Source organism: Crocuta crocuta, unplaced genomic scaffold, assembly GCF_008692635.1.
Source record: "Crocuta crocuta isolate KB4526 unplaced genomic scaffold, BGI_CrCroc_1.0 scaffold1028, whole genome shotgun sequence".
NCBI lineage: Eukaryota > Metazoa > Chordata > Mammalia > Carnivora > Hyaenidae > Crocuta > Crocuta crocuta.
Window position 1 is genome coordinate 441085 of NW_027532432.1, and position 18771 is coordinate 459855.

At 34.0% G+C, this 18771-nt stretch overlaps 1 long non-coding RNA gene across 1 annotated transcript in view; it reads right to left on the bottom strand.

The window, feature by feature from the left end:
* Nucleotides 1-17723: 17723 nt before the first annotated feature.
* LOC144244161 (uncharacterized) overlaps nt 17724-18771 on the bottom strand; it is a 184958-nt gene continuing 183910 nt past the window's right edge. The window contains exon 5 of the long non-coding RNA XR_013338857.1: nt 17724-17865. This is a non-coding gene — a long non-coding RNA (uncharacterized LOC144244161). The remainder of the gene's footprint in view (nt 17866-18771) is intronic.

Consider the following 18771-nt stretch of genomic DNA (forward strand, 5'->3'; position numbering starts at 1 on the left):
CAGCTATAAGTCTTTTTAATGAAATAATTTTTGAAATGTGACATTATTCATAGCAGATTCATTACACATGGAGTAAAGCATATTTCATTTGTTCTTTATTATGAGAGCTTATATATTTTTTGAAATTCTGTAAGCAAAAATTTCATGCAATGCATGGTCCTCCACATTGTTTTGTTTAGATTATATTCAAACAAAAATAATTGTTGGATTATATCACAAGTCATTTAGCATAAAAATGAAATACAATTATTATTTAATACAAATCACACTGCACACAAATTAATTTTAATAAGCATAGTTTTTACTTCATAATTTGGAAATATTAGAGTTATATAATACTATATTAAAGAATTTGGTTAACCCCTCAAAGAAAATTTTAATACCAGATTTAAAATTAAGGAGAGAAGGGAATTGAAACATCCATTTCCGGGGCGCCTGGGTGGCTTAGTCGGTTAAGCGTCTGACTTTCGCTTAGGTGATGATCTCGCGGTTCGTGGGTTCGAGCCCCGCGTNTTTTTTGAAACATCCATTTCCCTGAGAAACAGCAAACTGATGGAGAACTGGGAAGATCTCTGTTTTTCTCAGAACCAAAAGTAGCTAGCTGATGTATTTTGCACTGAGACAAATTTTTAAAAAAGGTATTCATGCAATTTTGGGGTTTCTCTGTTATCTACTGCTATGTACAAACCAACATTACACTTCGTGGCTTAAAGTAGTGATGTTTTATTATTTCTCACAAGCCTGTGGGTTGAATGGTGCTGAGTTGGGTGGTCTTCGTGATGAATTCTCCTGGTGTACCTCTTTACCCAAAGCCATCTGGGCACTTGGCAAGGGCTGAAGGATCTAACAGAGAAATACCTGGAGACTTGCTTCTGGCTATTGGTTGGCCTCTCCGTCTTTCCCCATGGTCTCATCATTTGAGAGTCTAATCCAGTCATTGTGAAGGAAACATCCAAGTAGGGCAAAAGGAAGCTGGAGAACCTAGTGAGGTCTAGAATTTATGTCTCAGACAATGTCACCTGCCACATTCTGTTAGTTAAAACACGTTGCAAATTCAATCCAGATTCAAGGGGTAGGTAAATAGTCTCCAGGTTTTGATGGAAGGAGCTACAAAATGTTGTGGCAATGCGTTTTAATCCAACCACAGTGTCTTCCCCCCACCTCTTTCTCTCTCCACCGCCGTTAACATATTAACAAAAAAGCGGGCTGTCTCTGGTCTAATGCAGATGTTAGCCAACTGTTTGCATTAAAGGTTAAATAGTAAATATTTCAGCTTGTAAAAAGCCTTACATTCTCTGTCACAACTATTCAACTCTATTGTAGCTTGATAGCAGTGATAGATAATACATAAAATAATTGGTTGGCTGTATTACAGTAAAGTTTGATTTATCAAAAACAGTGACTGAATTTGGCCCATAGGTTGTTTGCTAAATACACTCTGGTGCTACAGGTTGAATTTTATTCCCTCCCCGTGCCCCTATGCGAACATGAGAGAACACCAGGTGATGATGAGACAGAACCTGGAGTCATGCAGCTGTAGGCCAAGGGAAGCCAGAGGTTCCCAGCAAACCACCAGGAGCTGGAAGAGTCAGGAAGGATTCCCTAGAGATGTCAGAGAGGCCATAGCCTTGCTGACGCCTTGATTCAAACTTACAGTCTCAGAACCTTGTGAACATAAACTTCTGTTGTATTAGTCCACATAGATTATGACACTTTGTTTTGGCAGCTTTAATATCCTTATCTTGTATGTAATGTTGATAAGATTGCAAATTTTACCCTTTTTCTTCTCTCTTTATTTTCTCTTTCTGTTTTATCTCCTGGTTGCTTATGAATCCTAGCCAAAAGCCACCCTCCAGAAAATGGAATGTATCAAATGCTTTGCAACTTTGCTTCCCTGACATCAAAACTGACTGTGTCAGGCCTTGATTCAATGTGATCCAATCATTCCTGTTAAGGAGTTCATAAGCAGTATTCAATCAGATATTCTATCCTTCTCACCTAACGTTTACATTTCAATAGAAATCTTGCATGCATTTTTTTGAAATCTTTCTTAAGCGATTTAATTTTTAGCAGCATTATAGATGTTTCTTTTTGAATCCATAACAGAATTTTGTCTGGAACCTTAATGTATAAAAAGTAAGCTGAAGCCAGTATGTGAAGCCTGGAGGTTTACTACTTAACACTCTTCCTCACATGTATCTTCTCATCTCTTCTTGAAGGTTCATCAGTGAACCCCAGAACCTTATAGAACAGAATTGAAAAGAAGTGTAAAAGGAGGTTTGTTGCGGAGACTTTAGGCCGTGGGGGAGAAGACTCAGGGAGAAAAAGGACCTATTCCAGATCATCTGATTTCATCAGATAGAGGCATGATTATTAGAGTCAGACATGAAGGATGAGAACATTTGACCAGGTGTTTCACTGAATGTATAAAAGTATACCAGATTAAATAAGAAAAGTGAAAAATTTTTAACTAGACTAGATGTCATATATACCCATAATTAACTAGATGTAGTATATATTCATCCTTTTCTTTAATGAGAGAATGGCTGTCCATATGACAAGAGGAAGAATTGGGCAAGTTTCTTCAGTAGTGGGCATGTTCTTTTTTTTTTTTTTTTTTTTAAATGTTTTACTTATTTCTAGGAGAGAGAGACAGCGTGAGCAGGGGAGGGTCAGAGAGAGAGGGAGTCACAGACTCTGAAACAGGCTCCAGGATCTGGGCTGGCAGCACAGAGCCTGACGCGGGGCTCGAACCCACGAACCGCGAGATCATGACCTAAGCGAAAGTCGGACGGTTAACCGACTAAGCCACCCAGGCGCCCCGTAGTGGGCATGTTCTTAGTAGTAGCAATACAACAATGTGCATGGTTGCAAGCCTAATTGTTTCAACTTCTGGAGAATGTCATATAGAGCCATGAGTATTGTGCATCTAAAATTTTTTAAAAATCTAATCTGTTTAATTATAGTAAAGCAAACTCAGACAGATAAGATACTAGTAATGATGTCATACATATTTTTTTGTCTATAAATAGATTATCTTTCAAAAGTAAGGTTAATTATATAATAGTCTTTGTTATTTGCCCTAAGCAAGAAAAGAAGCAATGGAAGTAATTTCACAATAGCCTGATATCTTAAAAAAAAAAAAAATCATTGTATGTTTGCTTTTAGATTCAAGTAACTCCCTATTTCACAAATATCTTTGCTTTCATATAGTTGAGTTACTCCCTGACTATCAGCATGGCTATGAGTTTCTTTTCTCACTCACTTATCTAGCCTATTTCTATATTACTGTCTTGCTTTTCTTCTTTTTTTAATTTTTGTTTTGCACATCTACTTACCACTCTTTTATTGAGCAGGAATTAAAGAAATCATGGAAGGTACTGTTAATGTCAGATGAATTAGGTATGGATATGCATGTAGACAAACACATATATGTAAAATACTTTCTGAGGCATAGTAGTTGACAAAACCAATTCTGTTTTAAGCAGGATAATTGGGCAGGAGGGTAAGTGGAGAAGGAAGACATAAATAAATTCAATTTACAGGTAAAACTAAGCCAGTCACATATTGTATAAGTTGGAATTTTTTGAGTCATTCTATGGATATCTACTAAAAGTACAAAAATATTTTTATATTTGTGTTTATTTATTATGTGTTTATTTATTTGTGTTTATTGTACACACATACACACACATACACACACACTAGCCATGTAAATTCCTCTCTGTTAATAATAATCTGGTTTTTCTATTTCTTAGGTGACCTCTCCTTTTTCAAGAAAATTAGAAAAGTCCTATGAAGTCTTGCACTAGGTGTTAGCTGATTACTCTCAATATTGTAAGCATTCCTGGCTCTCCACCCACCATATTCTCAGGACTCACTGCCCCAAGCCAAGGTGTGAGAGGTAGTAAAATAAAAACCACCCATATATTTCATCACTCCTCCCAAATTTTATTCTGCCCATTCCTTAGTGTACCCTTGAACTCCCCCCCAATACAAATATTTGTATTGGTCTAATGTCAAAGATTTTGGAGTGAGAGCTGTCTGGTTCGGATCTAGTGGACTTTGATACCCACTACAGAGTTGAAATGGCCTACAGACTTCCTTTTTCTCCTGTTTCAGTTATTAAAAGTTACTTAAATGTCCTGGGAGCAAGCAGAACAATGAATGCTTGTTCTCTGACTGCCCTAGGAAACATTCTTTTGTCCCTATAGAGAGAAGATTACTGTTGCTCAAGACTCTGACAGAAATCAACATATGCATTTCTTGAAATTCAGGCTATGGAACCCATAGGGACATGGGTGTTTCTTATATTGATTATCATAGCACTGTATTGTTCTTAGATGTTAGGTCCATATTAAATCATCCCAATTATCTTTTAAAAATAACTTGACATATTTTCTCCCCTAAAATATTGTACATGAAATTCTCCTACTCTATCTCTCAAACTGAAGAATTCACACATGGCTGTAAACAGTTTTATTTGGGACTGGAGAATGCAACCCCAAGTGAATGTAGTTGCTATTTGGTCTTTTTGTTCCTATATTTTCTACAATAATGCATGTGCTTGCAATCGAATTTTTATAAAATATTGACAGACAATGTATGCTATTATTGTCATTGCCATTCATAAACTGTATAATGTTCTCTATTGTAAAATGCTAAATGGAGTGGAAATATTATGTTTACATTGTTAAATCACAACAAAACTGTTGTAAATCGTCCTAAACCCATTTTACTTGCTTGTCTTCATTTAAAGTATAAACATGATGTGTATTATTTTTTTTTTAATTTAAGAACTACACATTCTTTGGAACATACAAAAATCAAATTGAGTTGAAATTGACTTTTTATACCTTCCTGGGACCAACAGCTGTAAAGAAGACCATCATCAAAATTAATTTGCAGTATTGTGGCTCTTTGATGCTATAAATGCATGAAATAAATTTAAAAAGTTAATTGAATTTTTAAAGACTACTTGCAAGGCTCAGATCAGGTATTTTTCATATCAAATAAGCAGGGAGTGTCTAATATAGAAAAGGAATTCAGGATGAAAAACAGCATGAAAATCTTACAGCTTTAAAGGGCACAATTCTTTTAAGGAAGAAAAAAAGATTCTGAAACAGTTAATTAGAATGTGTACTAATCTCATCAAAAGGTGTACTGAAAAGTTTCAAAGTAAAAATATTCACTCCATGAACTCTAGAAATGTGAGTACGGAAGAATGTGTACTTTATACAGTTCATTGTAACGATATTCCTCTTGAGTCTGCACTGACGATTATTTCTTTTAATTTCTTAAATTCTCCTAAGTGATTGTCTTTCTAGAAGTATGGCAAACTTGATATCCTTTTTACCATTGAAGCTCATCAACAAGCCTGGATTTACAAATATAACAAAACTTTTACTAAATAATCAGAAATGAATAGTCTGGATCTATAAAGTGAAGAAGTCAGCTTGCTCTGTATTTAGATTTGTATATCCCTATAGGTCTTGGAAATTTGGTGACATTCAAATTCAGTCTTGATGGACATGCAAGTTTGTAAGAAGTAAGGAGAAAAAAAAAATCTACATTCATTTTGAAGATAAATCATGAACAGGAGATGTCCTTCCACACTGGGACCTAAAAGGGCTATAGTTCCAGTAAGAGAATGAACTGGAGGAAAAGCCTGTCTGAAGCAGGACAAAGACAAAACTGTGGAGAGAAAGAAGTAAATTGACCATTCAACTTCCAACAGGTAGAGCAAAGAAAACATCAATATAAAAGAAAGTAAGTAGATGGACCTGGAGGGTTTTATGCTAAGAGAAGTAAGTCAGACAAAGAAAGACATATACCGCATGATTTCTCTTCTATATAGAATCTAGAAAAGCAAACAAATAAAACAAAACAGAAAAAACTCACAGATACAGAAAACCGTTGGTAACCAGAATGGCGAGGGGTGGGGGTAGGGTGGGAAAAATAGGGGATGAAAGCTACAAAATTCCAATTATATATTAATTAAGTCATAGGAATATAATGTACAACACAGGGAATATAGTCAATGATACTGTAATAACTCTGAACAGTGATGATGGTAACAAGGCTTATGGGGATCGTTTTGTAATGTATAAAAATATCAAATCACTATGATGCACACCTGGTACTAATAAAATTTTCTATGTCAAGTGTACTTCAAAAGACTCAATCAATAAAAGAAAGCAAGTAGAAAAAAGACACGAAAAGTTAAACAAATAGGAAGCCTAAAATTTGATGATAGGAATAAGTCCATATATAATAGGAATCACAATAAATGTAAAGATATTAAAACTGGCAATAGTAATGGAAATTGTCAGAAAGGATTTAAAAGATTGCTACATACCATTTATGAGTGTGATAACTAACTCATAAGAAAAAAAGGATAAAAGACATAGAACAGGAAAAATATACAAGATAAAACTAACAAAATGAAGCTTGTTGTAGGCATATTAATATCAGGTGAAATAGAAGTTATGGCGAATACATTGTAAGGAACTGAGAGTGTAACTATATAATAATAAAAACTTCATGTCATTATGAGATATAATCATCTAAACTTAAATGTACTTTTTTATAGCCTGAGTAGGGAAAATTTCAAAAGATTACAAGGAAAAAAAGGAGAAGAAATTTACCATCAAGTTAACAAATTTGATTTAATGGAGAGAGTTATACATACCTACATATCTAACTATAGTATCTATTTAAAATTATGCATATATTATAGCTGTAAATTTACAAACACACCTATGACATGTGATTTATATGGCCATTTCATTTATATATACTTTTGTGTATTATATACACAACTATATAAATATATTTATAAAATGTTTCATTAAATTTTAAAAAGATTTGGTATATAAAAATATCCTTTGATCAGAGTGCAATTAGGTTAAAAGCCAGTAAAAGTGAATATAAGAAAAGAAAAGAAAAAAAGAAAAGAAGAGAAAAGAATAGAATAGAAAAATAATTTGTTTAGGGAGAAAAATGCCTTTAGATAATATATGAGACAAAGAAGAAATCAGGGGCGCCTGGGTGGCTCAGTCAGTTAAGCGTCCAACTTCAGCTGGGGTTATGGTTTCCATGGTTGGTGAATTTGAGACCCTTGTCAGGCTCTGTGCTGATAGCTCAGAGCCTGAAGCCTGCTTTGGGTTCTGTGTCTCCCTCTCTCTCTGCCGCTTCCCTGCTCCCACGCTTGCTTGATCTCTCTCTCAAAAATAAATAAACATTTTAAAAAAGAAGAAATTATAATTAAGATTAGAAAAATATTTATAAATGGACTACAAAGAAATTGTTACACTGAAAAGTGCTTGATTTATGACTTCGACCCTTGTTTCTTCTGTCTTCATTTCACACAATACTCAACTCTTCCAGACTGCAGAATTGTTAGAAATTTACACCAATCTGTACATGCCCTCAGTTTTTTCTATTTCTCAAAAATATTTTGAGAAGCCATGAATAAAAAGTAGACACACACACACACACACACACACACACACAGAGAATGTACTCTAACAAAGGGATAGGTTAAATTTTGCAATATTACATTGTGATGGTATATTATATATATTACACTTTATGAATTATATGTTACATACTATGTATTATATGATTATATATTGTAAATTATATAGCATTAATGAATTATCTGTAAGATATATGTATGTTTGTGTAATACATGTTTGTAATATGTCGTATGTTTTATAACTTATATCGTGTATATATCATGTATCATATATTACATATTTTTTCTAGAAAATTTTGAGGCTAGTAGCATTTTGATAACAAGAGCTGTCAGTCATGTAGTATTAAGGAAAGTATGCATGCTCTTCCTAAGAACTATTTTCTTACCTCAATTGTTACAGTAGTAGCTATGTTTTCAGTGATAATCTACAATTATGGTCATCATCTCTCTTTCCTCTGTGTCTTCTGTCTTCCACAGAAGATTTAAGATTGCTTTTAAAAATAAGTACAGTACCAAAAGCTAAATAAATAAGGGATCTGAGTAAGGGATGGAATATAGGTAAGTCAAGGGCAAACTGAATGTGCAGAAATGTTTTCATAATGCTTACCATACTTGCTAGAGTCTGACCACAAATTTGTGCTTTTGCTTATATGTCGCTAAGACAAACAGGTAAACAACAGGTGTTCATAAGACAGAAACAAACCTACTCTGGGGAAGCACAGATTTTCCCTGATTTTGAGAATAGAAATAAAATGGCAGATAATACTATTGCAACATGCTCAAAGCTATTCATAATTCAGTATAATGTGGCAGCAAATCAAATTTTTTTATGGTTTTCTGTAGGGAACAGGTTCTTGTAGAATCATGGATACTCCTAACAGAGAAATCCCGGAGAGCCCATGGCTGTATTCATATGCTGGGTGTTCTATAGGGCATTGTTCGACACAGTGTAATGGGTGATAAAATGCAGGAGGAAGATACTATTTAAATAGAGATTTTAAAAATCTGTATTTAGATAAATTTTTAAGTTTACTAAAATTTGGGATAAGGATTATCAGCAACATCCTCACATTAATCATACTTCATATGGTAACATATAAAGATATTCTGAGGGAAGACAGTAGGGTCCTTTGCATACACAGAGCTGACATTAATCTCTTTCAGCAAATAGTGAAATGGCACACCTTTACATGGTTGATAGCTCTTTACATAGATCTATAGATTTTATTTTAACTAAAATTATATATTATTTTAAGTAAAACTGACAATATTGTAACTAAAATTATATTATTTTAACTGTATCTCACTGAAGTTTATATTGCACCCAACCTAAACATTAGGGGAAAACATTAAATGGCATAATCCAACACATAACATTCAAAAATGGTTATAGAAAATAGTTTAATAAACTTGGGAAAAATAGTAAAAAACTATTTCTAATGATTACATATTGAGTAACTCCTGGTATCATAAAACATGTGTTATTATTTTCCAAATGTAATGAGTGAAGCTTGTGCCAGTTTATTGGAAGATTGGTATAAGACAAGATACCAGTGAACACCTTCCTCATTAATCCCTTCCCCAAAATGGTTCATTCTACAAATACCTTGGATCCCTGAAGGGCAAACTTTCTGTGTTTTCCTAGTACCACTTCTAGTTTTCATCTCACTTACCATTTTCCACGTTTCCTTTTGTGTCCCTCTTATTTTCTGTGAAGCGGGGTTCCACACATTTTGTTATGTGTAATGTCACACCACTGGCTTCTGTGCAGGTAGACATTGCTGTATAATTTGAACCAGCAGCATACTTACCACACACACACACAAAAGCATGCAACTAAATGGTGGTGAAGGGTTTACATCTTATGAAGATAGACTTAGTATGACAAAATGTATTCCCTTTAGCAGATTGCAGATGCCAGCCCATCTCCTAGATTAAGTTAATCTAGGACTTTCTAAATATGTTACAAAATATCTTTAATTATTTTGCCAGCTTCCATAGTAACCTTAATTAAGTAATTATCTAATACTTGTCTCCACCAATATATGCCTTGCTTATCACCAGATTTATGAAGTACATAATAGAGATATAAATGTTTTGTTGAATGAATAAATTGATAACTTACTATCATTTGCTATTCTCTGGAAATGCCTTCAATCTATCAGTATTCCTTTAGAATTTTGACTAAGAATTTTGTACTTATATTATTTAATATACAGTGAGTGGTAAAAGTCACTTTCCAATTAGCCATCTGTCCATTATTTAGCACTACTTGAATACAGGAGTCAGGCATTTACAAAGTTATCTAATGGCACACTCATTCCATCCACCTTTAACCATATTATTCATAAGCATATGAGGAGATAAATTGATAACTATATTTCTAGATTCCAGAATCAGATCTTTTTTAAAAATAATTTTTAACGTTTATTTATTTTTGAGAGAGAGAGATAGTGAGCAGGGGAGGGGCAGAGAGAGAGGGAGACAGAATCTGAAGCAGGCTTGAGGCTCTGATCTGTCAGCACAGAACCTGACGCAGGGCCCGAACCAAAGTTGGACGCTTAATCAACTGAGCCACCCAAGCGCCCCCAGAATCAGAATTTTAAAGACTAGTTTCTAAAGTTAAGTAGGGGAATGCTGCATGATTCCATTGTTGAGCAATTTTAGACAAATAACTTGATAAAGTACTGATGACAACAGTGTGAAGGGCATCCCCTTGTATAAACATATCAAATCAGTAATTATGAGATAAGATGGTATATACTTTTCAAGCAAATCCATATAACATAAGAAATATATTTCTATCTTCATAGCACCTTATAAATATGTTTTTCTCAACAAACATTTTGTCTCATATATCCCTATCTTCATTATTGTAAATATAATTTCATCAGAAAAAGGAACTGTCTTTGGTTGACTCTATACTGACTATACCCAAAAGTACACTTTCTTTATAATTTTAAGAAGTATACTTGGGGTAAATCTTATGATCCTGCTTTATTAAAAAATTCTTTCATTATTAGATATCTTCAGTGACTGCAATGTGTGTGTTTGATAGCTCTCCAATTGTTTCCTCTTCCTGATTTTATAGTTAAAATTGCATTTTTAAAAAAGTTTTTCAACCCATTGCCCTCATATTCTTGGGATCTTACACTTGGAATTATAAAAACTATTTTTAATGCTTATCTTTCAACTGTCCAGAGCACATGACTGACTTTTTCCCAGAGGGCCATTGGAAGCACTGTTCTCTAGTGAAACACGGCAATTTCATTTGTTCTTTACTCCATCATTGAATATCTCTTCTAGGGTGGCTAACTGCATCTTTTAGTTGGGTTCAGCAAATAACAAACCAGATTGCAAGCACATCAGCCTAGGCTACAAGGGAAGTTATTGTTGGAATCAATTTGTCTGGCTGAGTGCTCTATTTTCAAAGCTGACATTTCAGATACTCATAAAATTATTACTTTACTCCCATCTCTTTTCTCCCCCTGCCCCAGTTCTCATGTTAGATCATAATGCTATTTTGGCTTCAGTTAAAGAAAGTTCATTGTTCATAAAACCTCTTACATGTTGGACAAATTGTTATATTATACTGTTGTGAATGGATAAAGCTTAAGTAAATGTTCTATCTTTGGCATTCTTTTGGTCTCATTTAAATAGAAGAGGACAATCCAATTATCCTTCTCAAGTCCAGAACTCTTTCTTAGGGCTGAAGTTTATTTATACATTGGCTCATTTTGTAGTATATTTTCTTGTGCTATCTATATGTTAAATATCATAAAATCCAGAAACACTTAGCATGCATAGTAACTAATTACAATAATAAAAGTAACAGACAAGTATCTTGGGTATCCATGATGATGAGGGAAACAGTAATCAAGATAGGTTAATGAGATGAATGATCATTCTTTTATGGAAAAAAAATGAATTTTCGTTTCTAGCAAGTGTAGAGAATGTGCCTATTGAGAACATAAATAAGAAAAATCAAATATCCAAATTGAGTGTGAGGAATATTTGTTTTTATCAGATAATGAACTAGAGCTTGCTGATGAGAATAATAATGATTCCATTACTGATACAAAGAAAATAAAAGTAGATGAAAAGAGGCCTAGCAAATGACTTCCATGTGAAAGGAAGAATCTAGAAGTTCTTAAGGAGAAAAATAGGAAATCTGAGGATAAAAGAAATGAATGAAACCTCTAACAATGTCTTGAGAGAAAGATTGATATTTTAAAAAGTTTTATTATTAGCATCAGATATAGAACTTGTGTGATTGAGGAATTCCATTATAATTTTAGTTTAAATCTCTTACACTAATCTCAAATACAGACCATAGTAATAAATCATGAGAGTTTCAAAAAGCTTGTTAAATGAACCAGTTGCTAATATTTTATTCTTCAATGCATCTACTAATCTTTTTGAAAAATTTATTGGATGTATGTCTAATTTACCTAAACTGAGGATTCTTAAATCTAAGAGAGTATTCTAAGTTAGCATCCATTTTAAAGTGAACATACACTATTTATTTATTTTATTTATTTATTTTTTTTACAAATAGTTTATTGTCAAATTAGTTTCCACATAACACTCAGTGCTCATCCCCACAAGTGTCCTCCTCCATGCCCATCCCCCCTCCCCCCCACATCCATCAGTCCTCAGTTTTTGTTAGCATTCAAGAGTCTCTCATGGTTTGCCTCTCTCCCTTTCCCCCACCATTTCCGCCCTTCTTCTCCCCCTTGTTCCTCCGTCAAGTTCCTCCTAATCCTCCTATATGTGCAAACATATGGTATTTGTCCTTCTCTGCCTGACTTATTTCGCTCAGCATAACACCCTCAAGGTCCATCCATGTTGCTACACATGGAACATACACTATTTAATAAGAAAATAGAAATTCAAACTACATAATGTATGCATAAATATGAATGAAAACAAACTTCAGGTGTGTGCAGAGATTGAAAAAAGAGACATTTTTCCTCCTCTCCTTGAGGAAGATGGCAGAAATGATTTCTGTTCGTACACACTGAAATCACACTATTGTTTCACTCTGTTTATAAAAGATAGCCAGTGAGAAAATGAATCAGGCATTTTCTTAAATTTTAAGAAAGTGAACATTAAATTTCCACAGACAGATAGCTAACATTTCAAGGCTAATGTTATCATCAGAATATTGAAAAGTATTGAAGATAAAAACTAGTTTTTCAAGGCCCAATTTTGATAAGTTCTGGAACAACATCCAGTCCACTCTGACTATTGATTAGCCTATGTTTAGGCTCAAGCAAAAGCCGAAAGATCACTGCCTAAGCTTTTGAGAAAAGATGTGTATGGGATGTGGCATTCAGGGAGTGTGGCCCAACCAGCTGGCCTACTTCCTTACTCAAAGTCAAGTCCAGAGTTAATGCATAAATCCTCCCTTGGAAGCAGAGCTCCAAGTTGGACCTCCCATTTAAGGAAGATATGGTGGTAGTAAAAACTTACCCATTAAAGAAGAGAAAATTTACTGCAGTGCTCACTTTTAATAGCCTACACCTTTCTTCTTAAGAAATAAATGAGCAAAAATTTGCTTTTTGAGGAAAACCTACAAAACAAATTGTAATGACCAAAAGAGTAACTACAGGAGAGGGTGAAGATATACATGAAGGGACATTGAAAATAAAATATTTAAATTCATGCTGTCAGCAAGATAATGCTTTTAGAAGTTAAAATATTGATGAATTGAAAAGTCAAAAATAAGACCTTGGAAGATCAAATTGAGACAATCTCCACATTATAAATTAAAAAGAAAGGAAAAGTGGGGACCCTGCCTGGCTTAGTCAGTAGAGCATGGAACTCTTGTTCTGAAGGTTGTGAGCTCAACCCCACATTGGGGGTAGAGTTTACCTAAAACAATAATAATAATAATAATAATAAAAGGAAAAGAAACAAAAGATATGAAAAGTAAAAATTCAGTGGCACAGAGAATAAATTAAGAAAGTCTAACAACTTCCAAAAGAGTGTCAAAATAAGAACTTAAAGAAAATTGAGACTTAGCAGTAATCAAGAATTTATTGAAAGAAAAACTTCTGAGAGCTGTGTAGAGAAAGACTAGTGTTCAAATAGCATGGGCCCTCCAAATGCCAAGCTTTTCTTGGAGTTAAGGGTATAGCTATACATAAAACAGACCATAACCCAAGAAAATTCCTTTTGAAAGTTCTGAAAAACAAGTAAAGAGATTCTCTAAACCATCTGGTGGGGAAAGCACCCAGGCACCCATCATGGCTTTAGATTTCTCATCTGGTGTCAGGAAAACAGTGCAGCAAAGATTTTAGAGTTCTCAGGTCACAAGGAGATTTCTGGGAATCCATAAATAGAGATGACAGAAGCCATAGCTGACACTAAGAGATCATTTTCCATATAGAGGGATAAAACTGAAGTAGACAGAAACCAAATATTTGTCATACTGATTTGGTAAATTCTGCCAACTTATGTCTGAGCTTTGCCTGTGCTAAGTGCATGAAGATTCTCACTGTGCTTTCCGTCAAAAGGTGCTAGCAAATAATGCTTCCAAAACATACTGAAGCTTTTCTTCAGTACATGAGATGCGAAAAGAATCCTTAGCTGATAGTCAAGATCTTCCATGAAGTGACATTTATCATTCCAAATTGTTAAGATTTTAATATATTCAGCTTTCAAAGTATGTCACACTCTAACTCCTCATCACCTTTGTTGTGTTATGGTCTTTCCTTTCTGCCCCATGAGACCCTTTCTCATAGTTTAACATTCATTTTAAATGTCATCTTCCCTAAGAAGACTCTTATAATGATGCTGGTTTAAGTTATGTGCTATCCTCTAGGCTTGCATAACATGTGGTTTATGTTTCTATTCCAAGACAAGAAGCACGATTTAGGATCATTTGAGGGCAATGTGTGCCTTGTAAATTTCTGCAGTTACAGTAATTGGCAAATTTCTTGGACCTTGAAGATTCTCAATAAGTGCTTACTGAGTGAATCAATAAGGAAAGAGCTGGTCTATTATTTGGGGCTGATGGATAATTCAGAAAAGGTGTTATAAATACCAGATTCACGAGCTAGCCCTTTTTCAGTTGAGATCCTTCCATATTCTACAAAATTTGAAGAAGTTTACTTGGGAAGTTAAGAAAATAAACACACATTAAAAATATAGTAATTGAATTCATGTTACATAACATTTGGTTACATAATGTTTAACCTTAGCATAACTGTATATGATAAAAAATGGATCTTCCTTTTTGAGTTCTGATACCAGTATCCAGTTTTGCCTAAACCAGGAAATACTGCCAACACTTAGCTGATGTCTCTGTTCCTGGTCTAATTTGGATTCTTCAGGTTTGAATTATTCTCTACTGCACGAGCTATAATTTTTCTATTCCACCAGATCAGCACTTGTGGTTTCAAAGGCTCTTATTTTCTTTTGCAGATCACTCTCCTTTAACAACCGAATATTTAGTTTGATTTAATTACTTCGACCTAAAAAAATAATTGATTTCTACAAAGGTTAGCATTTTCCAATAATGCGAAATTTTTACTGAGAATCTAAGCTTAGTTGTATCAATTTGCATCTCTGTGTTTCCTGGGTTTTGTTAGCCAGTTAGCTCAGATCTCACATTCACAGGACCTCAAATTCAGATATTTAATTTTATATTTAATACAAACCTTCTAAGCATCTAGTGGGTAACAACATTCTATTGTACTTGGTTTTTTGTTGCGTGTGTGTATATTAAATGCATGATTATATTAAATGTAAACACTTAAAATATTCAATGAGTTTTGTATCCCTTTTTTATTATGTCTTTATTTTTTAAACTACCACGAAGTTCTAATAATTGAATATGTACATGTTTTCTCAATGTGGAGAGGCCCTCTATGGTTCTGTATTTATATTTTCTGCCTAAAGCTATATGATCTGTTACTTTAAAAGAAAAAGAAGGTTATATTCCACCCACTTAAGTGGGAAATATGACTTCCTGTATGGATTTGACTTGAAAATTTTGCCATTGGATAGTGTACTACGTCCCATGTATAATTCCCTGAAAACATCCCATTTTGGGGGTGACTAACAGAAGGGTTCCTTGCTTGATCAATTTGTACTCACAATATATGGCCATCAAAAGCAGAATTGTTAACATCCCTTTTTGCTTATTTGTCTGTCAAGAAAAATTATCTGTATGCTGAAAAACAGAAAGTAAATATTGGAAAGAAATTGATGAAGCCCGACATAGAGATGGTTTAATTGGTCCAGATGGAGTTTTCATATATATAACTTAGCACAGAAAAATTCAGAAATGAAGTAAGTAAAAAGAAAACTTATATCTACACATCCAATTCTGATTCAGTACTGGGTTCAATCTAGTCTTCCCCTTTCCGTATTGTATCTTTCTTTTCTGCTCAGGTGCCCTCTATAATCAAAGGTCCTTTTCCTTGTTACTACCACATACAGGCCAACTTCTTCCCAGCCTCCAATCCACTTCAAGGACAACCAAGGAGGTATTTTGTGTTTTAAGATTTACTTTGGTAGACTCTTAAATGCTATATTTCCCCCAATTCTGGCAGACTTGATAATGCTGGATTGTTGCCATTGAATCAAAGGAATTTAGATGGGTATAAATTTCTTGAGGTTTTTTTTTTTTTTCCCTTCTTGCCTTTAAACTTCTTACACAATGGTTCAATAATTACATTCCTTGTCTTTTTTTTTTTCTTGTTTCTCATTAGATTACTTACAGGACTCTTCATTCCTGAAGTTCAGTTCAATTTCACCATGATATGTCTTATATTTGATTACTATGCATATTTTTTTGTCCTTCAAATTAAAGTTTTTATTTCAAGAAATTTTTCTTCTATTCATTTTTAGTATATATATTTTATTGTTTCATTTTTCTTTTTCAGAAACAATTATGTATGTGTTAGAATTCATTTGTCTGTCTTTCCTATTTCTCACTGGGTAATTTTTTTTGTATCAGCATTCTTTGTCTCTTAATACTTGGATGGTTTCCTCAGGTTGATTCTTTATTACTTTGACTATCATTTGTATTCTTCTGTGTAGTTTTTGTTGCTTCTGGGATGACTATTTTGTTTTTCCATCCCTTTCCTCAGCTAATGAGTCCTATTAGCTTATTTTTCTCCTTGTTTTTTGCTATCTTTTGTGGTTTATTTAATTGCTTGATTTTTTTCCTCTGCTCTTTCAGTCTCCCTGTTGTGTTTGTGTATGATTTGTATTTCTTTTCAGTTTTCTATAGCAAAATTAATAACTCACATTTATTGAATTCTGTAGATGGTCCAGAAATACATGTTAGGTGTTAAAATAGATTTTCATTTTTGGGTTTTAGAAGAGTTGTTCTCTGAAGCAAAATTAGAGTTGTTCTGTATGACTGACCTCAAAATGTAAACTAGGTTGAAAGTGTCAAAACCAGTCAATGGTATTGTAATAGTGTTGTATGGTATGGTGTCAGACGGTAGCTGCACTTGTGGTGAGCATAGCATATCATCTGGAGATGTTGAATCACTACATCGTACATCTGAAACTAATGAAACATTGTGTGTTAACTATACTAAAAAAATTAAAAGAAAACTTAATATAAAAGATTTTCTAAATGTGAGAGCTGTCTACAGAAAGAAGCCTGTTCCTTGGATATTGTGAGTTCAAACACAGATGAATGTTAGAATGGATGTTTTAAATGGATGTTTCAGTTTAGGCATTGGTTGGTTAGTTATAGTAGATTGCCCTTAAGATTTATTCTGATGCCAAAAGTCTACAACAAATTGTTGAACTCTATCTAGTTTATCAGCAATGCAGGGAAGTTTGGGGGCAGGACAAACGATATGCTGTAACATGTATAATTAAGCTAAATCGCCTGTTAGAGATTTTCCTACCATGCAGAGTACAGAAAATAATTCCAAAGAGAAATATTTTTGGAACAGTGATTGGTCAGCTAACTTATTTATTTATCAAAATATAGGATAAATAAAGAATGGTAAAAATCAGTGCAAGGAATGACTTTCTGAAGATGATATTAGTTATCCATTACTGCATGAAAAGTTTCCCATGAATTGAATGGAATTTACCACAGTTACTGTGGTTTAAAACAATAAACATTTGTTATTTCACCATTTATGTGATTAAAAAATTTGTGAGTAGCTTAGTTAGTTGGGTCTTATGAAATTTTAGTCAAAATGGCATCTGAGCTGCAGTCATCTGCAGGCTCAACTGAGGCTAAATTAGCTACTTACAGAATGGCTCACTCATGTGGCTATTGGCAAGAGGTTTCATTTCTTTCCTGACTGCTGGCAGCATCAGTTGTTCTTTATGTGGCTGTCTCGATAGGCCTGATTGAATATCCTTCTGACATGGCTCTTGGATTTTCCCAGAAGAGCAATCTAAGAGAGAGATCAAGGAGGAAACCACTGTGATTTTTATGACTTAGTCTCAGAAGTCATACATGGTGACTTCTGCCATATTAGATTTTTTGGAATTGAGTCACTAAGCCCAACACAGTCTCAAAGGAACAGTAGAGGATATTCTCCACTAGTTATGATAAGAAATGACAATATTTCTTTTTTTTTAAAGTTTATTTAGTTATTTTGGGAGAGAGCAAGGGAGAGACTTAGGGAGGGGCAGGGAGAGGGAGAGACAGAATCCCAAGCAGGAGACATGGCTTGAACTCATGAACTGTGAGATTATGACCTGAGCTGAGATCAGGAGTTGGATACAGTTAACTGACTGAGCCACCCAGGCACCTTCAAAATGGCAACATTTCTATTTATAGCTCTTATAATGCTAGCACAGTTCAATATCAGAAATGTAGTCTTTAATTCAACTGTCTACCAGCATTGACATCATCTAATTTTGTAGCATGTTAAAATTTGAGTTCATATCTATTCAAAGATTTAACAATACTTATTATTTGAATATTTCTTAAATCAAAATCTCATAAAATGTGACACAATGTATCTAATAACAGGGTAAAATGTATAACATTTATTTTTATTCAAAAGATGCTATCGCTTTATGAAAACTCTAGAATACAAATCTAAAGAGGAATAGGATCAATTTAGCTAAATTTCCCAGTCCCTGATTCCTGACTTTTAAAGGTAGAAACTCATTACAGTAACTAGCATAGCCTGACCAGGATCCTTAAGGATCCACAAGGGGCACCTAGGTGGCTCTGTCAGTTAAGCATCCAACTTCAGCTTACGTCATGATCTCATGGTTCATGGGTTCAAGCCCTGTGTCAGGTTCTGTGCTGACAGCTCAATGCCTGAAACCTGTTTCAGATTTTGTAT